A 23,406-nucleotide genomic window follows, 5' to 3' on the forward strand; every position below is an offset into this window, starting at 1 on the left:
TACCACTCATCTCCACTACAAATAGGAAAAAGAGGCTACAATTTGCACGAGCTCACCAAAATTGGACTGTTGAAGACTGGAAAAATGTTGCCTGGTCTGATGAGTCTCGATTTCTGTTGAGACATTCAAATGGTAGAGTCCGAATTTGGCGTAAACAGAATGAGAACATGTATCCATCCTCTGATGGCTACTTCCAGCAGGATAATGCACCATGTCACAAAGCTCGAATCATTTCAAATTGGTTTCTTGAACATGATAATGAGTTCACTGTACTAAAATGGCCCCCACAGTCACCAGATCTCAACCCAATAGAGCATCTTTGGGATGTGGTGGAACGGGAGCTTCGTGCCCTGGATGTGCATCCCTCAAATCTCCATCACCTGCAAGATGCTATCCTATCAATATGGGCCAACATTTCTAAAGAATGCCATCAGCAACTTGTTGAATCAATGCCATGTAGAATTAAGGCAGTTCTGAAGGCAAAAGGGGGTCCAACACCATATTAGTATGGTGTTCCTAATAATTCTTTAGGTGAGTGTATATACATATATAAAACCTGTTTCACATACAGAAAAGTTCTCCACATATATCACAAATATTCACAATTTATGCTGATATATACACATGTATCTCCACTGCCAGTGCATCAAATTAGGACATACATGTGTATAGCGCACATACCCAGACCCACATGGGAAAAGGGACTAGTGCATGTTATCATCTATTATAAAGAATAGAAACAGAGTCCCATAAGGATGCATGAACGTGCATGTGCATGTCGCCTCAGGGGCAGATGGAAATAACTTCTAGTGCCAAAGTGGAGCAATGCAAGGACACGCACATACAAATATATGCACCCTAGAAATCAATCAATTGAGTGACCATATCTAGATAGATACAATCAAGGTATCAGAAACAGTCACTAAGATCGATTCCTGCACTAAAAAAGACATAGCTGAATCATGCTGCAGAACCATAAGCTGACAAAGCAAAAAGGAGCCTCACACTATAACATTGCGTACCCATATAATAAAGACAGTCCAAACTCAGGAGAGCCACGTACCCCAACGCGCGTTTCGGCTAGGATGCCTTCTTCTGGGGGATGTGGCTCAACCTGCAATGTGTCTGTATTAAAAACGCCTAGCTCACCTGTGTTCAATCAAGGTTCGATTTGCAGACTGCTGTGTCTGCCCTTGATGACATCACTGGTTAGAAAAGGGGTGGGGTATGTGCCCGGCCGCCCGGTGGCCAATCGACCGGCAGTGCCCATAGTACCGCCCTATGACACGGTGGGTCACGTGATAGCCAGTCACGTGACCCCCAGGAAGGTCCTTGAACCATGGAGCAGAGATTAGCCTGCATCACAAAAGGTCATTGACCCGGACAAAGGTAATAGCTATATCGCAGCAGTCACTCACATCATAACATGCATAAAAGAGGGAAGGGAGAAAAAGAGAAAAATAGGGAAACAAATAAATACATATATAAATAATAATACATAATAATAAGTAAATATACTATAGATAATGAATAGGAAGAGGGGATAGAGTAAGGTAAAGCCAGACAGGAAGAATGAGATAATACAATACAGATTAACACAATAAAGTGAATTTAAAGGTATAGACCAGTATATATACCAATGTATGTCAAATGAGCATGCATTGAAGTATAATTACCGTGCAAAAATAAGGGGGAGCATAAAATATTATATGGTGTAATAAGTGAACATATAAATAGAATAATGTTACATGTAAGTAGTGAACACTAAATACTTAATAATAATAAAAAAAAAAATAATAATAATAAAAAATATGTAAAAAAGTGAAACGACATATAAAGGCATATAGTGTAATCAATGGTGCAAAATATACTATAGAATGCATCTCATCTCCAAACAGCTAAACAGCCCTATTCATTATTGCACGTCCACACATTAATAGCAGCATTTGATTCAAATAGGACGAAGGGCATTCGATATACTCTCTTCCTATTCTTCTCTTTTTTCTCCCTTCCAGGAATTTGCGCCAGAGGTCACCGAGAATGGGAATGACGACACATATATACAATAGAAGGAAATGAGCTAGGTATATAAATAATAAAAAGAGAATTATTAACTCAAAACACTAAAACAGAAATGAGCACAATAAATGAATAAAAAATGAAATTAATGACACTAACATAGAAACGTAATAATAATTAAAATTATAAAGGGTGGCATTGGCACTCAGAGAAAAGGAGCGAAACCGCAGACATCATTGAGGCCCCTTGGTTGTATTGTATCGAGGGTCCAGATCCATCTTGTCTCACGTTGAGAAAGCATTTTCATAACATTCCCCCCTCTAATTCCCACATTCACGTGGTCAATACCACGTATTTTCAAAAGGGATGGATTACCTTGATGGAATTTCTTAAAATGCTTTGGGATTGGTTTTAAATTGACTAACTCAACCACATCTTTGGCTTTCACTATGTCTCGTATGTGTTCCCTCACTCTAATTTTTAGTTCCCTGGTAGTGAGGCCAACATAGATTTTTTGGCATGGACATGTTGCATAATACCTGTATGTAGAGGTAGTATCTCACAGGGCCTGAACCAGTGTAGGCCTGCAGTAAATGTATCTTTGCACAAAATGGCTGTATTTCAAACGGCTTTATTTAAAATGCCTAATTCAAACCCCTGTATGTAGAGGTGGCATCTCACAGGGCCTGAACCTCTGTAGGCCTGAAGTAAATATATCTATGCACAAAATGGCTGTATTTCAAATGCCAAATTCAAACCCCTGTATGTATAGGTAGTATCTCAGAGGGCCTGAACCTCTGTAGGCCTGCAGTAAATATATCTTTGCACAAAAAGACTGTATTTCAAATGCCTGTATTTCAAATGCCTAATTCAAACCCCTGTATGTAGAGGTAGTATCTCAGAGGGCCTGAACCTCTGTAGGCCTGCAGTAAATATATCTTTGCACAAAATGGCTGTATTTCAAATGCCTAATTCAAACCCGGGTATGTAGAGGTAGTATCTCAGAAAGCCTGAACATCTGTAGGCCTGAAGTAAATATATCTTTGCAAAAATGGCTGAAATTCAAATGGCTGTATTTCAAATGCCTAATTCAAACCCCTGTATGTAGAGGTAGTATCTCAGAGGGCCTGAACCTCTGTAGGCCTGAAGTAAATATATATTTTCACAAAATGGCTGTATTTCAAATGGCTGTATTTCAAATGCCTAATTCAAACCCCTGTATGTAGAGGTAGTATCTCACAGGGCCTAAACCAGTGTAGGCCTGCAGTAAATATATCTTTGCACAGAAAGGCTGTATTTCAAATGCCTAATTCAAACCCCTGTATGTAGAGGTAGTATCTCAGAGGGCCTGAACCTCTGTAGGCCTGCAGTAAATATAGCTTTGCATAAAATGGCTGTATTTCAAATAACTAATTTAAACCCCTGTATGTAGAGTTAGTATCTCAGAGGGCCTGAACCTCTGTAGGCCTGAAGTAAATATATCTTTGCACAAAATGGCTGTATTTCAAATGGCTGTATTTCAAATGCCTAATTCAAACCCCTGTATTTAGAGGTAGTATCTCACAGGGCCTGAACCAGTGTAGGACTTCAGTAAATATATCTTTGCACAAAATGGCTGTATTTCAAATGCCTAATTCAAACCCCTGTATGTAGAGGGGGTATCTCACAGGGCCTGAACCAGTGTAAGCCTGAATTCAATATTGGTGCACCAAATGGCGGTATTTAAAATCTCTGAATGTAACCCAAACGTATTAAGGTTGTATCTCACAACGACATCTGCATCAAAGGCTGCCAACTACATTTTTTGTGCCCAAATGAGTGTTTTTTTAAAAACTGAATTTGACAGCAGTATATAAGCCTGTAATTTCACACGTGCTGATGCTGCAAGGCATGAAAATAGTGTTTTTTGTCAAAAGAGTGTGTTTTTCAAACCCCAGAAAATGATGGGTGTATTTCTACCTTAAATTGCACACTGACTAATAGAGATGTTGTAGATTGCCAAAAAAGTCTTTTTTTGCTAACAGAATATGAAAGCTGTATATATTAAACTTGAATTTAACACTTGTAGATCTGGAAAATACTGTTTTTTGAAAAAAGAAGTGTGTTTTTAAAACCCCAGGGAATGATGGGTGTATTTCTACCTTAATCCCTTAAGGACCCTGCCATTTTTCACCTTAAGGACCTGGCCATTTTTTGCAAATCTGACATGTCACTTTATATGGTAATAGCTTTGGAACTTATTTATCCAATCTGAGATTGTTTTCTCGTCACACATTGTACTTCATGACAGTGGTAAATTTGAGTCAAAATATTTCATTTTTATTCATAAAAAAATACCAAATTTGCCAGAAATTTGGAAAAATTCATAATTTTCTAAATTTCTATTTCTCTGCTTTTAAAACGGATAGTAACACCTCCTAAAATAGTTTACTTTACATTTCCCATATGTCTACTTCATGTTTGGATCATTTTTTAAATGACATTCACTGGTCACACAGCTCCCCAAACATAGCACTAAGGAAGGGCTATGGATGTGTGAGGAGTACTGAAGGGGTTAACTCTGCAGCTGAGGAGGAAGGGCAGGCTAATCCACAGCTTTGATCTCCTCAGCACTAGAGAAGGAGAATTACAAGTAGCTCAGTTCTTATCAACTGTGTGTTTACTCACAGTGACAGTTTTACTGCAGGACGAAATTGTTCGTCCTAGTGCGTTAGGTACCTGCAAGTTAGGACGAGAATTCTCGTCCAAAGTCGTGAACGTGTTAAATTGCACACTGACTAATACAGATGTTGTAGATTGCCAAAAAAGTCTTTTTTTGCTAACAGAATATGAAAACTGTATATATTAAACTTGAATTTAACACTTGGAGATCTGGAAAATATAGTTTTTTGAAAACAATAGTGTGTTTTTAAAACCCCAGGAAATGTATTTCTACCTTAAATTGCACACTGACTAATCCAGATGTTGTAGTTTGCCCCAAAAATATAGTGATTTGCAATGTCCCAAAAGCTCAGATGCAGTGCTGGTGCACTGAGCATGCATAAAATGGCCGCCACCGCCACCCACCCAACTAACAGAATTCTAAAAGTTAGTATTTTTTGGTCAATGAGCTCAGGGCAGGGTAAAACGATAGTGCCCTGCACCCACACAACTATTTGTCTGTAGATCGCTGAGTTAGATTCTCTCCTATTCTCTCCCTGAAATCACAAGTCCAGCAGCATCCTCTCCCTACACTTGTAACAGCAGAGTGACGTGCAGCGCTATGTGACTCAAGCTTATATAGAGCCTGGGTCACATGCTGCTCTGGCCAATCACAGCCATGCCATTAGTAAGCATGGCTGTGATGGCCTCTTGGGGCAAGTAGTATGACGCTTGTTGATTGGCTGCTGTGCAGCCTTTCAAAAAGCGCCAAGAAAGCGCCGAACACCGAACCCAAACCCAAAAATTCAAAAGTTCGGTATGAACCCGAACTTTACAGTAAATACCGAAACCATGAAAGTTTGTGTACATTTTGTCTTTGTGATAATACAGTGAATGATACAATATCCCCATTTCCTATTTCCTGTGTCAAATAGAGAATATTACCTTTTTGCCAGTATAAATCTCTATTTAATTCGGCTAAATTTTCAAAGTGCTTATTATGCCATAACGGAGTACATCCAATTGAACCTTTCACTCCACACCAAAGTCTGATCAAATACCATGACTTCATAAAAATGTTTCTGGCGGATTTAAATTCTCTATCGGAGTCGGTCAATTGACCAGACTCTAATAGTGTAAAAATAATATCATAGGGAGATCTATTAACTAAATATTTACAGAGTGGACTTTCAGTCCACTCACGGAGAAGACAGAACTGTGCGAATAAAAAGTAACCCCTGAAGCAAGGGAGATTAACTCCTCCTCTCTCCAAGGGCTTATACCAGTGGTCTAGTTTAAGTCTTATGCGTTTCCGCCCCCAAAGTAGATCCCTAATAATTCTTTCTATTAATTTAAAAAATCTATCCCCAATCCAGACTGGAGAATTCTTAAAAAGATACAATAACTGGGGGAGAATCACCATCTTAATTAAAGATATTCTGTCAGCCTTTGATAAAGGTAAACGGAGCCAAGTTTTTATTTTAGATCTTAACTTATTTATTAATGGAATCAAGTTGAGCGGAATAAAGTCCTCCACCCTTGGAGAGATTATAATTCCTAAATACTCAAAAGAGTCGGCGATTTTTAAAGTATTAATGGGGGCTTCAATTTGGAATGAAAGATGATCTAGGGGCATATTCCTATTGTCCAAGGGCATGAGAGTAGTTTTTTCCCAATTTACATCCAGACCTGAAACCTCTCCAAACCGATGAATCGTTTGAATGATGGTCAACAGCGTAGATTGAGTCTGCTGAACATAAAACAAAATTTCATCTTCATAGAGAGAAATTCGGTCTTCAATGCCCAATATCCAAAACCCTAAGATCCCAGGATCCTGTCTAACCCTAGCCGCCAAAGGCTCAATGTAAATATCAAACAAAAGAGGGGAAAGGGGGCATCCCTGACGAGTGCCTCTAGTCAAAGGAAAACTTCTTGTAAGATGACCATTTATATTCAATCTTGCGGTAGGAGATCTGTACAGAAGTTTTATCATATTAGTGAACCTAGGGCCAAAGCCCATCTTGTGAAGCACTCTCCACAGGAACCTCCATTTCACTTTATCTTCTTTTTGAGTATCTGTAAGAGCTGGAAGGGAAATAGAGCCCAAGTATGAGTCAATCACATTGTCTGGAAGAACACTCTCTGATTCATATAGTAGGGAAAAATAGTTTATAAATTTTTCCATAATTCCCTCCTGATCTTCAATAGTGGTCCCGTCCATGGCCCGAATGCTACGAATCTCTTTTTTTGGGTCCTGGCTAGCTATTACCCTGGCCAACATCTTTCCTGGACGCCCTGCCTCAGAAAAATATTTTTGTCCTCTAAAGAACAGCCTTTGTTGGGCTTTTTCCAAAAGAAAATCGGAGAAAGCCTGACCCGTCCTCTGCATAATCTCTCTAGCTTCCTCCATCTTTAAACTGGCATAGCCAACCATTCCAGCCGCAGCTGCTTCCTCTAATTCTTTTTCCTTCATAGCATATCATTTAGTGACATTGGCAATTGTACTAATAAAGACCCCTCTCATAACCGCTTTAAACGCATCCCAAACAAATTGGGGTTTGGCTGAAGCGATATTTTTATCCCAAAAGGAAGTGATCTCACTTTCTATCTGGTTATGATTATCAATTATTAATAGCCAGTGGGGATTCAATCTAAATGGGGGTCTATGTCTAAGGTTATTCCTAAGCATACACAGCTCAATTACAAAAGGAACATGGTCTGAAACGGATCTGGTCTCATATTTCATCCGTTTGATACAGTTTAAATATCCTTTGTTTATCAAGGCCAGATCAATCCTAGACATAGATCTTCCAGATTTACTTATGCATGAGTAGGCCCTTTTTTCTTTAAATAGATATTCCGAAACATCAACAAGGTCAACTTCCTGGCAGAACCGAGCCAAGGGGGACCCCTGAGTCGGGGAGTAAATATTCCCTCCCGTGGTAATCCTATCCCTCTGTCACGAGGGTGTCAAGAACCACGCCTGACTCCGTTATACCCGGGGTCAGGAAGTCACAGCGGTTGGCTGCGCGCTCTATGTAAGATAGGGCTGTTTCCTTATGGTAGCTTTCTGGGTTTGCTTTGCAACCCTTTTGGCTCACTCAGGGATCCGTAGCTCTTTCTCCTCAGCTGTTCCATGTCCAGCACTCCCAACCTCCTTATATTCCCCTCTTACACTTCTCTGGTTGCCAGATATAGAGCTTCCTGCCTGGACATCTATTCTGACCCTCTGGAGCTGTGTTGCTGCGTTCTCTGGTTGTTGGTCCAGAACGCTACCCTCCGGATCCCTGTTGGACCTTTGTGGTCTGCTGTGGTCGCCCACCTGGGTGTATGTGTTTGTCTGTATTGTCTGTCCTCTCCCTGGTGTTTCCCTCTTAGTGTCAGTGGTGCGGACTAGCGATCCCACCGGCCCGTTCACTATCTAGGGCTCATTTTAGGGAAAGCCAGGGTTTAGGCACGTGATCGCCGCACGGGTGAGGAACCCGTCTAGGGACGTCAGGGCAGTCAGGTGCCAGCCGCAAGGTGAGTCAGGGGTCACCACCTTTCCCTCTCCCTTGGGCAGGGCTTTCCCTTTTCCCTCCCTGTGCGTGACGCCGGTCATTACATTATATCTGGCCCTTATTTTGTGTAGGTAAAAAAAATAAAATTGTTTTACCTATTTACAATCCAGTATGGATCAAATTGCTGCTCTGACCAAACAATTTCATGGCCTGTCTTTGGAGGTGGCAGGATTGAAGGCGTCGGTCCTCCAGCAACAGCAGCAATTACAACTGACCGCAAGCCCAGCGGTTGCTACTGGTAACCAGGTTGTTGCGGAACCCAAGGTCCCTCTCCCTGACAGATTTTCTGGGGGAAGGGACACGTTTTTGACATTCCGTGAGGCCTGTAAATTATATTTTAAACTGCGCCCTTACTCTTCTGGTAATGAAGAACAGCGGGTGGGGGTTGTTATTTCCCTGCTGCAGGGGGACCCGCAGTCCTGGGCGTTCTCTTTACCTACGGTCAGTGGATGAGTTTTTCGGGGCCTTGGGTCTCATATATGATGACCCTGACCGAGTCGCACTGGCTGAATCAAGATTACGGAGACTCCTACAAGGAGAGCGGCCGGTAGAGGAGCATTGCTCTGACTTCCGTAGGTGGGCTACGGATACCCAATGGAACGACCCGGCTCTCAGGAGTCATTTCTGCTCTGGGTTATCCGAAAGGGTTAAGGATGCGCTTGCATTATATGAGACCCCCTTTTCCCTTGATGCGGTTATGTCCCTTTCTATCCGAATAGATAGACGCCTTAGGGACAGGTTGAAAAAACCGGAGCAATTGGTAACCCCTCCCAAGCAGCAGTTAGTCTGTACGGACTTAGACGAGCCTATGCAGCTAGGAGGAACTACTCGTCAGGTCCGTCCTCCTGAGGCTCGCCGTAGGCGTGGGGTTTGTTTTTTTTGTGGGGAGAGGGGTCATTTCATGAATTTCTATCCTTCTTTCCTCAGAAACAAAAGACCGTCGGAAAACTACTAACCCCAGGCTGTGTGGAGGATGTCAGCCGGGGGGTATACGTTTCCTCCATACGTACATCGCAATTTGTGTTGCCAGCGGTTATTGTTTTTGGTGATAAGACGGAGACTATTTCTTTCTTTCTAGACAGTGGAGCAGGGGTAAATTTGATAGATGCCCATTTTGCCCGCACTATGGGTTTGTCTCTCTGTACGCTACAGAGACCTATTCCCATATTCGCTATTGATTCTGCTCCCCTGTCTCAGAGAAACCTCACCCACATTGTTCATAATTTACACCTTCGGGTAGGGGACCACCATAACGAGATGCTTTCATGTTATGTTCTGGAGGGGCTTCCCACTCCGGTAGTGCTGGGTCTTCCCTGGTTGGTAGCGCACAATCCAGTGGTGGATTGGCAGGCCAGGGAGATATTGGAGTGGAGTGAGCAGTGCAGAGAAAATTGCTTAAATAGCAATTGCTTAGTCGCCTCCATAACTACCCTACCTACATTTATTTCGGATTTTGAGGACGTTTTGTCTGAAAAGGGTTATCAGAAGTTACCACCTCATCGTCCTTATGATTGCCCGGTTAACCTTATTCCCGGCGCAAAATTACCCAAGACCAGGTTATATAATCTTTCAGGTCCAGAGAGACAAGCCATGAAAGATTATATCTCCGAGAGCTTGGCTAAGGGACACATCAGACCCTCTTCTTCACCCGTGGCTGCAGGGTTTTTCTTCGTTAAAAAGAAAGATGGGGGCCTGCGTCCTTGCCTAGATTTTCGCGAATTAAATCGGATAACCATCCGAGACCCATACCCTCTTCCTCTCATTCCTGACCTGTTTAACCAGATTGCGGGTGCTAGGTGGTTCTCCAAACTTGATCTTAGGGGGGCCTACAATCTGATTCGTATTAAGGAGGGGGATGAGTGGAAGACAGCTTTTAACACCCCTGAGGGGCATTATGAAAATCTAGTTATGCCTTTCGGTCTGACCAATGCTCCTGCCGTCTTTCAACATTTCGTTAATGACATTTTTAGTCATCTAATCGGCAGGTTTGTGGTAATATACCTAGATGATATTTTAATTTATTCGTCTGATCTGAGAACACATGAGGTGCATGTCAGACAAGTACTGCAGGTCCTACGGACGAATAAATTATATGCTAAAATTGAAAAATGTGTCTTCGCCGTTCAGGAGATACAATTCCTAGGTTATTTTTTATCTGCTTCAGGTTTCCGTATGGATCCTAGGAAGGTCCAGGCAATTTTAGATTGGGATCTTCCTGAGAACCTCAAAGCACTGCAACGGTTCTTGGGCTTCGCGAATTTCTATTGGAAATTCATAAAAAATTATTCACTTATTGTAAAACCCCTTACTGACATGACTAGGAAGGGGACTGATTTTTCTAAATGGTCTGACGCCGCTAAAGTTGCTTTTTCCTCTCTAAAAGAGAGGTTTACCTCAGCACCTGTACTAGTCCAACCTGATGTCTCTCAGCCTTTTATTGTTGAAGTCGATGCGTCAGAGGTGGGAGTGGGGGCGGTGCTGTCTCAGGGTCCGTCTCCTGGCAAATGGCGTCCTTGTGCTTTCTTTTCTAAAAAAAACTATCTGCAGCAGAAAAGAACTACGATATTGGCAATAGGGAACTATTAGCTATTAAACTAGCGTTTGAAGAATGGCGTCACTTTTTAGAGGGGGCAGTCCACCCCGTCACTGTGATTACGGACCACAAAAATGTTCTGTACCTCGAATCAGCTAAGCGTCTCACCCCTAGACAAGCTAGGTGGTTGCTATTTTTTACCAGGTTTAACTTTGTGATTACCTATCGTCCTGGGGCAAAGAATACCAAGCCTGTTGTTTCCCTGGAGGGGGTAATGTGAGTGATCCGGTGCCCATTCTTCAAAGAGGAGTGGTTGTTTCTGCGGTACACTCTGTTCTGGAGGGGAAGGTGTTAGAGGCCCAGGGGGACGCCCCGGTCTCTTGCCCCTCAGAGAAATTGTTTGTACCGTTGAACCTGTGTTTCGAATTATTAAAGGAACATTATAATTCGGCACTTGCTGGGCACCCGGGTAGTAAAGCAACCTTGGAGCTATTGTCTCTTCATTTTTGGTGGCCAAGGTTGCGTCAGGATGTATTGGATTTTGTGTCTTCTTGTTCTACCTGTGCGCGCGCAAAAGTTTCACATACACGTCCTGCAGGGTCTCTATTACCACTCGTCATTCCCAATAAACCATGGACACATCTGTCAATGGATTTTATCACTGACTTACCTTTGTCTGCGGGTAAAACAGTTATTTTGGTAGTAGTGGTCAGGTTTAGCAAAATGGTACACTTCATTGCGTTACCCGCACTACCTAATGCTAAGACTCTTGCTCAGGTATTCGTCAGTGAAATCGTGAAGCTTCACGGGGTCCCCTCCGATGTTGTTTCGGATCGGGGTACCCAGTTTATTTCTAAATTTTGGAAAGCTTTTTGTTCCCGTTTGGGGGTACACTAGTCCTTTTCCTCAGCTTTCCATCCTCAGTCTGAATGGACAGACTGAGCGTACCAACCAAAACCTGGAGACATATCTAAGATGTTTTGTGTCTGAAAACCAAGAGTTGTGGTCATCATATTTACCGTTAGCTGAGTTTGCCATAAATAATCGTCGTCAGGAATCCACTGGCAAGTCACCATTTCTTGGTGCATATGGTTTTCATCCCCAATTCTGTACTTTCAAAAAGGGTTCCCGAAGAGGAACGGTTTTGTTATCTCTTTCATCGGTATGGCAGAAGGTGCAAGCTAACTTGAAAAATATGGGAGGTAAATACAAATGCATGGCTGATAAGAGACGGTCGCCAGGTCCGGACCTAGGAGTGAATGACTATGTGTGGTTGTCTACTAGGAATATTAAATTGAAGGTTCCCTCTTGGAAACTGGGTCCTAGGTTTATTGGTCCTTACAAAATTGTAGCCATCATCAACCCCGTGGCTTTTCGCCTGGAGTTACCTCAGACTTTTAAAATCCATAATGTCTTTCATAAGTCGTTACTCAAAAAATATGTTCCACCTCTAGAACCGTCACCGCTGCCACCCCCTCCTGTTGTTGTGGATGGTAATCTAGAATTTCAGATATCCAAAATTGTTAATTCTCGTCGGGTCCGCCGCTCTCTTCAATATCTGGTGCATTGGAGAGGTTACGGTCCCGAGGAAAGAATGTGGGTTCCTGCGTCTGAGGTAAACGCCGACAGGCTAGTTCGGGTTTTTCATGCCTCTCATCCTGAGAGACCTGGTCCTGAGTGTCCGGAGGCCCCTCGTAGAGAGGGGGGTACTGTCACGAGGGTGTCAAGAACCACGCCTGACTCCGTTATACCCGGGGTCAGGAAGTCGCAGCGGTTGGCTGCGCGCTCTATGTAAGATAGGGCTGTTTCCTTATGGTAGCTTTCTGGGTTTGCTTTGCAACCCTTTTGGCTCACTCAGGGATCCGTAGCTCTTTCTCCTCAGCTGTTCCTTGTCCAGCACTCCCAACCTCCTTATATTCCCCTCTCACACTTCTCTGGTTGCGATATAGAGCTTCCTGCCTGGACATCTATTCTGACCCTCTGGAGCTGTGTTGCTGCGTTCTCTGGTTGTTGGTCCAGAACGCTACCCTCCGGATCCCTGTTGGACCTTTGTGGTCTGCTGTGGTCGCCCATCTGGGTGTATGTGTTTGTCTGTATTGTCTGTCCTCTCCCTGGTGTTTCCCTCTTAGTGTCAGTGGTGCGGACTAGCGATCCCACCGGCCCGTTCACTATCTAGGGCTCATTTTAGGGAAAGCCAGGGTTTAGGCAAGTGATCGCCGCACGGGTGAGGAACCCGTCTAGGGACGTCAGGGCAGTCAGGTGCCAGCCGCAAGGTGAGTCAGGGGTCACCACCTTTCGCTCTCCCTTGGGCAGGGCTTTCCCTTTTCCCTCCCTGTGCGTGACGCCGGTCATTACACCCTCTCAGGATTAATCACACAGTGAAAATCCCCCTTAACTATAACCAGACATTCCTGGCATATGATCCACAAACGCCATCAGAGAGGTCAATATTTGTATAGAAAAAGGTGGAGGAATATAATTAAGAGCTAGAATGCATAACTTCCCATCTAGCCTACCATCGAGAAAACATATCTCCCCTGTCTATCAATAGATGATGCCAAACATACAAAATTTATCCGGTTATGAATTAAAACCGTAACTCCTCTGGAGTAACTGGTATATGTAGAATTATACACCTGTGTAGCCCACCTCCCTCCAAGTCTAACAATCGTATCGTGTGTAAAGTGGGTTTCTATCAGGCAAACAATAGCTGGTAGGTGTCTTAGTATCAAGTCTAAGACCGCCTGCCTTTATATCTTCTCCCCAAGGCCCCGGACATTCCACGTAAGTATTCTAGTCGCCATTATTTAGTCAAAGAGTATCCAATAGATAGAACTCCCCAGACTTCTCTCCGCTCTCCTCCACAATAGAGATACATGATACCCCACCTCCCCTCTAATCACATCCCCTACCCTCCCAACCAAAAAATTCATAACCCCCTTGCTCCATCACTAAAGGTGACAGACCTCTTAACTAGGACCATCCCTCCCCCACCCTCTCAACCAGCCTCCAAAAAGAAGGAGAAAAAAAAACTGATTTTAAACATTGATCCGATCTAGCCAATCCGTGGCCACTTCTGGAGAGTCAAAGAAAAGAACATTATCATTAAATACAGTCCTTAACTTGGCCGGATATATAAAGGAGTACTTAATGTCTTTGCTCTGAAGGCGTTTTTTAACATCAAAAAAAGTACGTCTCTTATCTTGAACCTCTTTTGAAAAGTCAGAGAAAAAAGAAAGTTTACATCCATTATGGATAATCGGGGGGGCATCCCGTGCTCGCGTCAAAATCATATCTCTATCATAGGCGGCTAACATCTTAACTATTACCGTCCTTGGCAACCGTCCAGGAGTATGTTTACTGCCAGGTTTTCGATGGGCCCTTTCAATTAGAAACAAAAGGTGAAAAATGTTCATTCCCGTAATTATCAAAAATTGCATGATTTTCCTAACATATGACGTAAATTCATGATTTTCTTAAAGACACGGAGGCGAGTATTGCTTTCTCTTTCTTTTACTGACCAACCAATAGCAGCAAAGAAAACAAGTAACCATGGTAACAAAGGCCCTCCCACATAAAACCCATATAATAGTCCTGCTTTGCATGGATTCCTCCTCTTTCTTTGGCGGTGACACTCCTCTGTAGACGCTGAAGGTCTATCCACTAAACTCCAACAAAGAACTGAGCTCGAACAGCACATGAACTCTCCAACTGAAGAACGGAACTGGAGAATAACCAAAATCGACTGTAGGTGTCAGGCGTAGCTTTCCGGAAATATTCATCCTAAAGAAAACAAGAAGAAAGAAAAAAACGGTAATCAGGACTGTTCAGAACTATGGATCAAGTACCAAACCTGAAAAAATGCATATACAAGTATCCATAATTTGCAGATATACAAATGAAGGCAACAATAGACCCCACACAAAACTAGGGAGGGAAGAAAAACGGGGAGGGGCAATACTCGCCTCCGTGTCTTTAATAAAATCATGACTTTACGTCATATGTTAGGGAAATCATTCAATTTTATTACATGACACGGAGGCTCCTATTGCGAGTTTAAAGCTGACTTACCACCGAGGAAAAAACATGAACAGGAGGACGAAAATAAAACTCACGAAATGTAGACACCCGAGACCAATCTGCCAGCTTCATGATGTCCTCCAACCTGGCCCCCGCAACTGCCATGGATGTCGCCGAAGCACCTCTAGTAGAATGTGCAGTAAACACCGAAGTGTCCACTCCTGCCAAGGACATAATCCACTTAACCCATCGAGCCAGAGTGATGCTAGTAACAGGAAGAAAAGGACGTCGGTATGACAGAAAAAGTTGAGGGCGTGAAGTCTCGCGGTGAGAGGCCGTACGTGACTCATACTCCCTCAGACAGGCGACTGGACAGAGAGCTGGAGTATCCGGGAAGCTGGGATAGGCCACAGATTTAATGTTGGTCTTGGTGCGACGCGTAATATTGAACACGACCCCAATCGGAGTGAATGAACGAGCATCATGGTCCAAAGCTCGGACATCTGAGACTCTTTTACAAGAAATCAAACAGAATAAGGAAACCAACTTTGCCGAAAGCTGACGCAAAGAAAGTTCCGCGTTCGGAGGCCAAGAAGAGAACAAGGATAATTCGGAGGCCACATCCCACGTGGCCGAGAAACGGGGCCTAGGAGGACGGGGGAGACGAGCGCCTTTAAAGGGAACCCGTCACCAGGATTTTGTGTACAGAGATGAGAACATGGGTTGCTAGATGGCCGCTAGCACATCCACAATACCCAGTCCCCATAGCGCTGTGTGCTTTTATTGTGTATAAAAACCGATTTGATACATATGCAAATTAACCTGAGATGTGTCAGAGCTTGAAAATATGACTCTTCTCTGGTCACACAAGCAAGATATGACTCTTTTATGTTAATTTGCATATGTATCAAATCGTTTTTTTTACACAATAAAAGAACACAGAGCTATGGGGACTGGGTATTGCGGATGTGCTAGTGGCCATCTAGCAACCCATGTCCTCAGCTCTGTACCCAAAATCCCGGTGACAGGTTCCCTTTAAGAAGGCGACACACCAATGGATGTTGACCGGCTGGGCAACCGTCGAATCCCTGATGAGAGGAAGAAATGGCTGAACGAAAAACATTGATGGTACGATATGCCTTACCATCCTCGAAAAGTGAAGTGAGGAATTGATGGATCTCCGTCACAGGAGCTGAAACGGGATCCTCGTGCCTAGCCAAGCACCAATCAGCTCATGACTTCCAGGCTGCTCGATAAGCCCGTCTAGTACCGGGGGCCCATGCGCCCTCCAAGAGGCGTCTAGTAGATTCCAAAACTCCTGCGACGTCCCAGGGTTGCCTGAAATCCTGCCGGCTAGGAGTTGGAGGGTTTATTCTAAGAGGAGAGGATGTTGCAGACCTGACCTGGTCTAACAAGAGTTCTGGAAAAACCGGGAGAAGGAGAGGACACTGGATCAGGCATTCCATCAGCTGAGGAAACCAAGACTGGGAGGTCCAAAAGGAACCACCAGGACCAGTTCGGCCTCCTGTTGACGGACTCGGGCTAACACTCGGGGAATCAGAGCAAATGGGGGAAAGGCATACATGAGGTTGCAGGCCCAGCTCTGCAGAAAGGCGTCGGTGGCTTCCGCGTCCGAATCCGGGCACCAACTGAAGAATCTGGGGAGATGGGTGTTCAAGCGGGATGCGAATAGATCTACACAGCAGGGACCCCATCGGGAGGATATGGATGAGAAGACCGTCTCGTGCAATCGTCAATCGCTGGAATCCGAGAGAAAACGAGAGCTCCAGTCAGCGTGCATATTGTGCAGGCTGGGAAGATACTCCGCCACAATGGAGATCTCCCTGGACAGACAAAAAGTCCACATATCCCAAGCCAGATGGGACAATGCAGTCGAGTGTGTGCCGCCCATGGCGTTGACGTAACGCACTGCCGAAATTTTGTCCATCCGTAATCTGATGCAGGTGCTGGTCAGACCTCCTGCAAAACTGCGAATAGCGAAGAATCCTGCGAGAAGCTCCAAGGCATTGATATGGAGTCTGGACTCTTCCGCGGACCAACGTCCCCCGTTGTGCACTCCGTTGCAATAGGCGCCCCATTCCAACAGGCTGGCGTCTGATTCCACTGTGAAGTCCGGACGCGGGCTGAAAATAGCTTTGCCATTCCAAACCTTCAAGTTCCGGATCCACCATGTCAGCTCCTCCCTGGATTCCTCGTCTAACGTGATCATGTCTTCGTACGATGCACCTGCGCGAAGGTGAGATATCTTGAGGAGTTGCATTGCCCGATAATGTAATGGCGCTGGAAAAACTGCCTGGATAGAGGACGAAAGTAAGCCTATGATGCGGGCCAGGTGACGTAAAGATACCTGTGGAAGGGATAACGTCTGGCGTATTTCCTTGCGGATGGCCCGAACCTTGGATGACGGAAGACTGAGGGTCTCAGTCGTTGAATTGATTGTGAAGCCTAAAAACTCCATGGACTGGGAAGGAGTAAGGCAGGATTTCTCCATGTTGAGGAGAAACCCGAGGTGAGACAACAAGTCCATTGTCCAAGATAAGTGTGTGAGCAAGGTCGGACAGTCCTGGGCCAAGAGGAGGATATCGTCTAGGTATACAATTAGCCGAACTCCGCGACTGCGGAGGCAGGATATGACCAGCTGTAGTAACTTGGTGAAGGAGCCGAGGACAGCCCGAAAGGGAAGCAAGTGAAACGCCACATCTCCATGTTCCATTGGAAACACAGCAGGTTCCTGGAAGTCTCGGCAATAGGTACTGTTAAATAGGCATCCTTCAGGTCTAATTTGACTAGCCAATCTCCATGGAGGAGCATGTCTCTGAGGAGGTGGATGCCCTCCATCTTGAAGTGGCGATAACGGACAAATGCGTTCAATGCCCGAAGGTTGATCACAGGATGCATCTGTCCTCCTTTTTTGGCCACCAGAAACATGTTACTGAAAACGCAATTGGAGAGGTCTGAAGCCGGTTCTATCGCACCCTTCAACTCCCTGTGCAACAGTAGTTGCTTTTGGGTCGGGAGGACAATGGGATGAGGGGGTGGAATAAAGCTGGGAGGAACCATCAACTGTATGTGAAAACCCCGAACGGTAGTGAGGATCCATGGGTCGGCCGTGATAACTGACCAAGCGTGGGAAAAGAGATGGAGTCTGCTCCCTATCCAAACAGTTGAAGAAGATAGAGGGATTGGTAGACTTACCGAATGGGCGTCTGGACCCCGAGAATCCTCTGGTCCCGCGGGATCACCACGAAGCACCACGTGTGGGGAAGAAGGTGGAAGGCTGGCGCAACTCCTGGCTGGACAATCTGAAGGACACGACCCGAACCGCGGGTCTGGAAAGATGACCGGCCGGACAGACGGCCCCTAGCACTGAAGGCCCTGGTGGAGACCCGTCCCTGAAAAACCCATCTCATTGACGATTGGGCTTTATCCAGCGCCGTGAAGGCACCAACAAAACGGGACAAATCTTTAATAAAAGAGTCTCCAAAAAGGAGATCCTGGGCATCCTTGCTCGCCTCAGTCAAGGCCAAATTGGAAAGCTTCGGTTCTATTTTGAACAGAATGGCCTTCCTTCTCTCAATAGAGAGAGAGGTATTAGCGTTGCCAGTGAGACACAGAGCGCGCTGTGTCCACCCCTGGAACTCCTCCGGATCTACCGGGGTGTTCTGGGTTCTGACGGCTTCCGCCAACTCAAAGATCTTAGTAAGGGGGCCCAGGACATCCAGTAATTTGCCCTGGCAGGCCTTTAGAGCTGACTCAAGACCCTTATGAGGGTTCCACCCAGATTTGGCCAGAAATTGGATCATTTTTGGATCCACCACCGGTGTGTCACAGACCTTGTTAGGGACAATGGGCCTAGGGCACTCAGCCCTCAACTTATTCCTAGCCTCCTTGCTAAGGGGCTGACGTACATGTGACTCCAAATATTTAGCAATGTGGTCCGATGGGAGCCACTCTGCAGACCTCGGGTGATGGAGTGCATCTGGGTCGAATAGCGGCTCTCCCGAAGGGTCCATAATCACTTCTAAAGTATTAGAAGGGACCTTGGGAGGGTTGGAAATGGGGGGATTAGGAACTGACGATGGCCCAGGAGGGTCCACCTCCAACAGTTCCGGGTCCTCTTGCTCTGAACCAAAGTCAGGCTCTGACTGCGCCTCCTCATCTGATCCGAGTTCGGACTCGGACTGTGTATCATACTGCGCTCTGGCGCATTTCCATGGCCTCGCCTTTTCTGCCTGGCGGGCATGGGCTCTTTTGCGCGAACTCAGCACGCTCTCTTGGGTGGCAAGTATCACACCAGTCTTAGTGGTTCTGGAGGCTGGAGGATCAGAAATAGCTGTCCCTGAGGTCAAGGGTCTAGGGCGGCTACTGGGACCGGAAACAGATGAGTGTGCCATAAGGGCATCTGAAATGGACTGCGAAATAGCAGTGGACATGGAACCCATTGCGGCCTGGATAGCCACAGCCACAGAACGTTGGATTGCCATAGCCTGATCCGAATTGGAACCTGCTGCCTGGGCATGGGGGGGTGACTTCCATGTCCTCAGGGGCATGGTTACTGGGGTGATTCCTGTAAATAATGGCGCCAGAAGAATACCCCTGACTATACTAGAAATAATCTAATGAGGCCCAGAAGGTGAGAAAAAAAACCCTAACAATACACAAGGGTAGGGTACCACCAGGAGAAAGCCTGAGCAGCCGATGTGACCGAGCGGCCGCTTACACCGAGGGAGCGCACAAAATCCCGCGAGATTTCGCGCCGCTCTGAATGGAGAAGGGATACAGTGAAAAACCGCGCCCGAAGTCTCGCAAGGTGCGAGACTTCGGGCGGGGCAAGCGGAGCTGACGGAGAAGCGGGAAGAAGAACCCGCTCCGGGTTTGTAGAAGATGGAAGATGGCTGCCAAAATCACGCGAGATTTCGACCGTCGATAACGGGTGGCTGAGGAAAAACGCTGGAGAGGAAGGAGGCAGGAACCAGAGGCAGAGGGACACCGGAGAGAGGGGGAAAACAGGTAGAATAAGATAAGAACAATACCCAAAAGGGCCGCGACTCCAAGAAAAAAAGGGGGGGGGGGAGCCCACAGGGCCAAATAGAAAAGAGGGGAAAAAACAACCCTGAAAAGGAAAATAGGTACAAAATATATGACCTCTATATATACATATCAATGCCACAACAGTAAAAAATACTCAAATCCATACGGAACGTGACTATAACCTGTAAATATACACTGCTCAAAAAAATAAAGGGAACACTTAAACAACACAATGCAACTCCAAGTCAATTAAACTTCTGTGAAATCAAACTGTCCACTTAGGAAGCAACACTAAGTGACAATCAATTTCACATGCTGTTGTGCAAATGGGATAGACAACAGGTGGAAATTATAGGCAATTAGCAAGACACCCCCAATAAAGGAATGGTTCTGCAGGTGGTGATCACAGACCACTTCTCAGTTCCTATGCTTCCTAGCTGATGTTTTGGTCACTTTTGAATGCTGGCGGTGCTTTCACTCTAGTGGTAGCATGAGACGGAGTCTACAACCCACACAAGTGGCTCAGGTAGTGCAGCTTATCCAGGATGGCACATCAATGCGAGCTGTGTCAAGAAGGTTTGCTGTGTCTGTCAGCGTAGTGTCCAGAGCATGGAGGCAATACCAGGAGACAGGCCAGTACATCAGGAGACGTGGAGGAGGCCGTAGGAGGGCAACAACCCAGCAGCAGGACCGCTACCTCCGCCTTTGTGCAAGGAGGAACAGGAGGAGCACTGCCAGAGCCCTGCAAAATGACCTCCAGCAGGCCACAAATGTGCATGTGTCTGCTAAAACGGTCAGAAACAGACTCCATGAGGGTGATATGAGTGCCCGACGTCCACAGGTGGGGGTTGTGCTTACAGCCCAACACCGTGCAGGACGTTTGGCATTTGCCAGAGAACACCAAGATTGGCAAATTCGCCACTGGCGCCCTGTGCTCTTCACAGATGAAAGCAGGTTCACACTGAGCACATGTGACAGACGTGACAGAGTCTGGAGACGCCGTGGAGAACGTTCTGCTGCCTGCAACATCCTCCAGCAATGCCAGCATGACCGTTTTGGCATTGGGTCAGTAATGGTGTGGGGTGGCATTTCTTTGGAGGGCCATGTGCTCGCCAGAGGTAGCCTGACTGCCATAAGGTACCGAGATGAGATCCTCAGACCCCTTGTGAGACCATATGCTGGTGCGGTTGGCCCTGGGTTCCTCCTAATGCAAGACAATGCTAGACCTCATGTGGCTGGAGTGTGTCAGCAGTTCCTGCAAGATGAAGGCATTGATGCTATGGACTGGCCCGCCCGTTCCCCAGACCTGAATCCAATTGAGCACATCTGGGACATCATGTCTCGCTCTATCCACCAATGTCACGTTGCACCACAGACTGTCCAGGAGTTGGCAGATGCTTTAGTCCAGGTCTGGGAGGAGATCCCTCAGGAGACCGTCAGCCACCTCATCAGGAGCATGCACAGGCGTTGTAGGGAGGTCATACAGGCACATGGAGGCCACACACACTACTGAGCCTCATTTTGACTTGTTTTAAGGACATTACATCAAAGTTGGATCAGCCTGTAGTGTGTTTTTCCACTTTAATTTTGAGTGTGACTCCAAATCCAGACCTCCATGGGTTAAAAAATTTGATTTCCATTTTTTAATTTTTGTGTGATTTTGTTGTCAGCACATTCAACTATGTAAAGAACAAAGTATTTCAGAAGAATATTTAATTAACTCAGATCTAGGATGTGTTATTTTTGTGTTCCCTTTATTTTTTTGAGCAGTGTATATACCACTATGAAGACCACAATGACTACTTATCTGAGTGGTCAGCAGCAAAGAAAGAGGGGGAATCCATGCAAAGCAGGACTATTATATGGGTCTTATGTGGGAGGGCCTTTGTTACCATGGTTACTTGTTTTCTTTGCTGCTATTGGTTGGTCAGTAAAAGAAAGAGAAAGCAATAGGAGCCTCCGTGTCATGTAATAAAATAATGGATTGTATTGTTCCTGCTAGATTTTTATCATCAGAGGATTCAGTTAAACCTATATCTCGAACGTTACATCTTCATGAGCGATCTTCTAGATCCACCGTTTTTTTTCTTCAGATAATTATAATCTGGTTTTACTGTAGTATTCTCCGCTTTTAATACTTTCACTTCTTGCTCCAGGTTAGCCACCGTATTTTCTAATTCTTTGGCTCTATCCCGAATCTTTGACAAATCATCTATTATAATAAGGAGATCCGTCTGTACTGACCCCAATTGAACGGCGATATTTTGTATAGCTTTTCCATTCTTTTTCACAATGGATAAAATTTCCACTAATGGAGATGCATTGTCCATAGGAGTCTCCGCATCTCCACTATGAGAATCCCCTTCAAGTGCCTCCTCCGCTCGGGCCTCAGATAGATTTTTTCTTATATTCATATCCAACTTCCCCTTTATTCCAGACCTAGTACTAAAATTTAGGGATCTCAAAAATTTATAAATTTTAGAGGACTCTGTTTCTGTCCCACCTTGACCGCGCTCAGGTCTGTTGAACGTCTATTCTGTTTGGGGGCCATCTTTCTCCCCCACTTTTTTTTTTTCCTCTCCCCCCTCCTGCCTCTCTTCCCCTCCCTCTCTTCTCTTTAGTTTTCTTTTAGTTTCCTTCTCTTTTCTTTTTTTTCCCTTATTCTTCTTCTTCTCGTCTTCTATCCTCCCCCTTTTTTTTTTCTTCCCCCTCTCCTCAAACTCTCCTCACTGCCCCCTTTTTCTTTTTCTTTTTTCCAACCCAATCCAGTAAAGCCTTCGTTTCTCCTTTTTTTTTCTCCTCCCCCACACTTCAATACAGGAGGTTAGTAAATTAAGTACTGGGGAATTAGGATTAAGAACCCCAAAAAAATCTGTCACATGGGGTTTAAGAGAGGTTAGATGAGGTCAGGTGGCCAAGGATAAGGCCGAGGGAAACACGAGGAGAGGAGGGAAAACAAGAAATACATGGAGTCCCAAGCAGGGGGGGGGGGGACAGTTCGGATGGATCTCACCAATCAAGCGTCTTCTCAGGGTCTTCCAGTCTGGTCTCAAGGCGAACCCCACAGACAGATAAGAGGTAAGGAAGACGATCAGAGGGGGAGAACACGATCCACCGACAACACCAATCAGAAAGCAGGACGAAGAGCCCACAGGAACCTCGGCATCTATCCAGGGAGAAGGCAGGGAGACGACAAAGCGGTCAAGATGCAACAGGCTTGCCAGAGTGGAAGGAAGCGGAACGAAGCGCAGTCTCAGCGGGGTAGCAGGAAGGGCAGCAAGAGAAACAAGCGAGGCAGACACCGACCTGGCAGAGACAGACGAAGTGCCGGCACTTTCACCTCCCAGGCAGAGAGGAGCAGAGAGGAACGGAGCAAAGCAACCAACCTCCCGTCTCGCTGGAATCAAACAGCGAGGAATACACGCAGGAAATCAGCGCCAGCATCAGCGGGATCCACGACCACGGCAATCTCGGAGCCAGCAACATCAAGGAGGTAGGCCGTCATTGAGGGAGGGGGGAGAGCGCAACGTTACGCTCACGTCATCACGTCCTCAAGTAAGTGCCAGTTAAACACCATCCAAG

General features: G+C 45.5%; 1 protein-coding gene across 1 annotated transcript in view; it reads left to right on the forward strand.

Annotated features, from left to right (window-relative positions):
- The window catches only part of GSG1L (GSG1 like), a 513,438-nt gene that overhangs the window by 363,197 nt on the left and 126,835 nt on the right, over window positions 1-23,406 (forward strand). The gene's annotated exons all lie outside the window — the stretch shown is intronic.

This window comes from Bufo bufo, chromosome 7 (genome assembly GCF_905171765.1).
Source record: "Bufo bufo chromosome 7, aBufBuf1.1, whole genome shotgun sequence".
Lineage (NCBI taxonomy): Eukaryota > Metazoa > Chordata > Amphibia > Anura > Bufonidae > Bufo > Bufo bufo.